This window comes from Agrilus planipennis, unplaced genomic scaffold, assembly GCF_000699045.2.
Source record: "Agrilus planipennis isolate EAB-ADULT unplaced genomic scaffold, Apla_2.0 scaffold188, whole genome shotgun sequence".
In the NCBI taxonomy this organism is placed as follows: domain Eukaryota; kingdom Metazoa; phylum Arthropoda; class Insecta; order Coleoptera; family Buprestidae; genus Agrilus; species Agrilus planipennis.
In genome coordinates this window covers 205292-210685 of record NW_020442403.1, presented here as the reverse complement: position 1 = coordinate 210685, position 5394 = coordinate 205292, and the positions used below count along the sequence as shown (strand labels likewise).

The 5394-nt window shown below is 27.9% G+C and overlaps 2 long non-coding RNA genes across 2 annotated transcripts; one reads left to right on the top strand and one right to left on the bottom strand.

Moving 5' to 3' along the window:
- Positions 1–65: 65 nt before the first annotated feature.
- LOC108740280 lies at positions 66–3063 on the bottom strand. The gene is made up of 3 exons (XR_001938308.2): positions 2835–3063; positions 1910–2000; positions 66–836 (listed from the first exon to the last, which is right to left on the bottom strand). It is a non-coding gene; the product is annotated as an uncharacterized LOC108740280 (long non-coding RNA).
- Positions 3064–4400: 1337 nt separating this feature from the next.
- On the top strand, positions 4401–5272 carry LOC112906273. Its single transcript, XR_003232238.1, has 3 exons — positions 4401–4495; positions 4859–5125; positions 5194–5272. It is a non-coding gene; the product is annotated as an uncharacterized LOC112906273 (long non-coding RNA).
- Positions 5273–5394: the final 122 nt, after the last annotated feature.

The following is a 5394-nucleotide window of genomic DNA, read 5'->3' as shown; positions in this document are numbered from 1 at the left end:
ATTTAGAAGGGTTTTATCTATCACAGTAAATTAAAATTTAGTTAACTCAAAAGTTTACAAAGTAAAAAACAAAATACCTAAGAAAAAAAACAAGAATAGAACTTAAATTTCAAAGAATTTACAGTAAAAACAATTTAGAAGGGTTTTACCTGTCACACTAAATTACGATTGAGTTAATTCAAATGTTTACAAAGTAAAAAACAAAATACCTAAGAAAAAAACAAAAATAGAATATAAATTTCAAAGAATTTACAGTAAAAACAATTTAGAAGGGTTTTACCTGTCACACTAAATTACGATTGAGTTAATTCAAATGTTTACAAAGTAAAAAACAAAATACCTAAGAAAAAAACAAAAATAGAATTTAAATTTCAAGGAAAATACAGTAAGAAGCAATTTAGAAAGGTTTTACGTATCACAGTAAATTACATTGAGTTAACTCAAAAGTTTACAAAGTAAAAAATAAAATAACTAAGAAAAAGACAAGAATAATATTTAAATTTCAAAGAAAATACAGTAAAAAGCAATTTAGAAGGGTTTTACGTATCACAATAAATTACAATTGAGTTAACTCAAAAGTTTACAAAGTAAAAAATAAAATAGCTAAGAAAAAGACAAGAATAAAATTTAAATTGCAAAGAAAATTCAGTAAAAAGCAATTTAGATGATTTATTGTGATAAATCCTTCCCCTATCAACACTAACACACTGTCTCCGTTTCTAGTGGAAAAAAGGCACTTTTAGTCTCCGTTGGGATACCGCTACATCCTCGACTGAAAAACGGTTGATATGATGAATGGTCCATAACACACGGCATCCAGAGCTTTTGTGATGTTCCTATAACATGAAACAGGATATTTTAGATAGATAATGATAATGAATTTTTTCGATTGTAGTTTCAATCATGTTCTAGAATATAATATTTAAGGATGATACAAAGATTTGCTTTTAAATTTATGAGAAAAATAAAAATTTAAAGTTAAATAGCCACATAATTTAAAATAATAATATAAGATACTATATTTTCAATTTATATTTCTATTATTAAATTTTTGCTGGCTGTAATACTACATAAAATTTTGCACAATAGTTCGTTATACAACGTACCCAAATAAGGGTTGAATTTTCAAAATTAAATCCGTAATAGCATTTCTTTATAATAAGAAGCTGTTTCTGTTTCTACAAGTACAACTACGGAATTAAGAAACTGTTATATTGTTATTTAAACACTATATTTAGGAGACAATTCTCCCTCACCCACCAACCCTTATAGCCACCCTATTCGTACGAATTACATTTTTTATTAAGATTACTAATAAAATTCAATTTGGTTTTAACAAATATGTCACAAAATTAATTTAGAAATGGTTTAATCACTGGTTTGACGTTATTTCTTCGACGGTTCATATTCAAATAAATGCACTTCCTTGAAATCGAACTTTGTTTATACGATTTTTTTATGCTGATCTTGTGAGTATTGAAGAAAGAGCAAAAAAAGATTCTTTTGGACTTTTATGCCTACTCGAAATAACTAATCATTACTTTTGGACCACCCTTCGAATTTACATTGAAATCTAAAATTATTATTTGTAAGTAAATGTGTAATTACAGAACTGTCAGCTATTGATTGAGTCAAAATTCACTTAAAATTATTTTTTTGATAATATTAAAGATTATCGATATTAAAAATAATTTATCAATCGTTAATATATCTGAGAGCTAATTATAATCACATATATTACATTTTATGAGGGGTTTTTATCTAATTTTCTTAATTTTAATTAATTTTCTTGTAATAAATCATATTCTTCGAAGTGGGTTTTCTTCAATAATTTATTACGAATATAGGTGTAGTATATAGTTAAATATAATAAAAATACAATCCTTAATAATAATAAGCTAGTACTTACTTTTTATCTTAGTGATGATGAAATTTGGAGCGATTGATATATTTTATCAATTTCAGGTTGAGATTTCATATCTGCTATCTCCGTGTTCGGACTGAAACAAAAGAAAAAGGGTACCTAAAGGTGTTTGAACACTGATTCATTCATTAAAAAAGAAAAGAAGTTCGAGTTCTTCAATATTTCATCAAGTTTCATTTATTATCTAAAATATTACACCCTAATATTTATCAATAGAACTAATTCAAGCAATGTAAGGGGTAAAAACTGTTTCAGTTATTGTATTTATAATCAAACCGACGTTTCGTTTTATTGTATTAAATCTTCTTCAGGATAGATTGTACTAGACATATACAGACAGTAAAAAATTCAGTTGCAGTAAAAAAGATTTAATTGAAGCTGTTTTAATTGTGAATGTCGTTTGTGTTAGTGTATGGGTTTTAATTTACTAATTTATTCATTACTTTATTCTTTTAATTGTTATTGTTATTTTTAATTATATGTTCATTTTAACTACACAGCCTTATCAGTTGTATCAATGATACAGCTGATTTCTATAGTTCTTTTTACATTTAAAATAGGAAAAGTTTATTGTACTTATACCTAAATTTATTTCGTTAATTTAGGTGCTTTTGTTTATTTTGTAGAAAAACATTACCTACCTCCCTTTTGAGCTTCACCACAATCGTATAAAAGTCGTAAAAAGACTCATTTCGGACTTACTATGCCACTGGTTTTAATATTCCTATTGAGAATTTTTTACTGTTAAAGCATTAGACACATTAATACTTTATTAATATTGATATCGTTTTTTTATGAAGAGCAAATTTACTATTTACTTACTTAATTTGTTACTTTACCTCTACTCCAGTATTTTTATTTTAAAATTAAATCTGTACTTTTTAAAGACACTGAAAGTCTTATTACTCACCGTTCATTCAATTATTTCTAAAGGTACTACCTCCCAAGTGACTAAATTTTACGTATTTGCTAAAATGAATGTAATATTAGCAATTTCTTTGGTATTTAGTTTAATACAGGACATTTCCATTTTGAATACAGAAGAGACACTTTAATACAGTCACAAAATGCTCAGCTGACAATAGCACAAATGGCTTTATGACACATCAATATAACCGTACTCCTGTTTCCTCGGGCAGTGGTAAATTCTGCCGGTTATTAAGACAGATATAAAAAGTCATTAAGTTAAAATGTAAATTCGGCCGCTCAGTACATATTGAGAGTAAATAGAATATCTATTAGACTCCGCCGGAAAATATTGGTTGCAGACGTACATTACAGACTTACCTTACACTTACCTTTTATACATTTATCTTCTATGTAACTAAATCTACAATATTACTAATTAATAAAAAACAGTTTCTTATGATACGATTTATTAACGCACATATGCAGTCATCTTAAATAAAATACATTTCAAAATCTCTGTGACGTTAGTTTGAGATAATCTAACATATTAATTTTTCCATCATCATAATCATTTGTCCTACACTGTAGATAGTCTCTTAGTTTCGAAGCTTCTGATTGTTTTCTTTTTTTATTTATTTGTACGTAAGAAAGTCGACGAAGGTAAAAATTCAGAAATTCAGGAAATTAAATATCTCGATAGTATTAGTGGTGTAGTTGTTGTTGCACTAGAACTTTTAGATACCTACAATTGCGGAGGCAATGTTAGATTTTCTGATATTTGGGTTTTATTTTTGATAAATTGAAGGCAAAAGCTTCTCGAACTTCTTGTGGATATATAGTAAGAAGAGTTCATCTTCCTACTTCATCTTTTTGTTTATATTCCTTAGTTATTCCAATGTTTTGAATTTTAATAAATCTACAACCTATTGGATTTATTTGTGATCAAAAACTATAAACGGCGTTTTGAACATTAATTTTGAAATCCCCAACAAGCTCGCACGGTCGAAGTATAAAGGAATTTTGGCTGAAGCGGTGAATTAATGATATTAAAAAACGATGCGACTATCAAAACAAAGATAAGAGAAAATACATATTACTTACAATAGTAGACATTGGACACATACATACCTAGAACCAATAAAAGTTCAAACGAAACGTTTCAGAGTTATATATAATATCCTCTCTTGATAGCATTTAATGTTAAAACGACGTCGAATACATGAAACTTGAACTTGTTTATAAACTAAATATGCAATTTCATTTCATACAGAGTATGTAAAAAAATTTATGTGCTGATCATAAACAAGCAAAACACGATAGCAAATAACTCTTCGCTTCCTGCTTTTAAATCTAAAGCTAAAAGGATTTATTGAATCTCTGATTGCATTTCTATTGTTGTCTTCCCCATAAAGTTTTGTTTAAAATTTTTTGTGAATCTAAATCATTAACTAATCGTATGTACTTCAGATTATTTTGATTTTAATTTTTAAATTATACAACCACTAGGTTGGATTTTGTCTGCATGTCTTATGGAGCATTCGTCATATCATCTGTTTTTCAGGATGTAGCGGTATCTCGACGGAGAGTAAAAGTGCCTTTTTCCACGAGAAACGGAGACAGTGTGTTGGTGTTGATAGCGGAAGGATTTATGACAATGAATCAGTAAGTAGTAATATTAATTAAATATAATAGATGTGAAATTTCCATTGAACTTTTCCAAAAACTTCAACTTTTTAGACATTTGTGACATGTTTCAAACAGTAATATTCCAGATCCATCAGCACACAGCGATGCAGCACATATTTTAATTTGTTTTTAGAATCATGCAAGAAATAAAACAGTAGGGCAAAGGAGAAAACAATTTTTATTAAATACTCAATTTTTGAACATAGGAGATGTTTTCCTACTTTGCTGTGCTTTACTTGAAAATGTTACTATTATGTTTGCTTTTAAGTGTATTTTTATTTAACTTCATCTCCTTGTTTAATAGTGCAATTAATTCGTATTTCTTGTCCGTCTCTACAGATTAGCCAATAAATGAGAGAAAATGGGAGTTAATTGTAATGCTGGCTACTCAAACACCTCGTGACTACCATGGTATCGTTTTCCCTGGATTTGTTCCATGATTTGTTGTTAATATCTTGCAACATCATGCAGTTAATTTTCGACCGATGAATGAATGCAACTGCAAATTTTGGATCTCACTGAAACATGAATTGTACCGTTTTTTCCTGCATTTGGTTTACTTTTCACACCTGTAAACTGGAACGTTATATTCTGCAACTAATTAAGGTGAGAATGCATGACACAGTTAATATTAATTACTCGTTATTAATTGATTACCACCCTATCTGTTTCAGATCGACGATGGAGATGACAAGGAACACCCTGTAGTTAAAATACTTCTTTATCTTGCATGCTCTATCCATTAGAATTAATTATTTATTTTGCATGTTTTTTTTGTAGTTTATTTTATTTAAATTAGTTTTTATTTTGCATGCTTATTTTTGTTCATTTAATTTGAAGTAATTGTTGATTGTAGATGTTTTTATTTTTTTTTT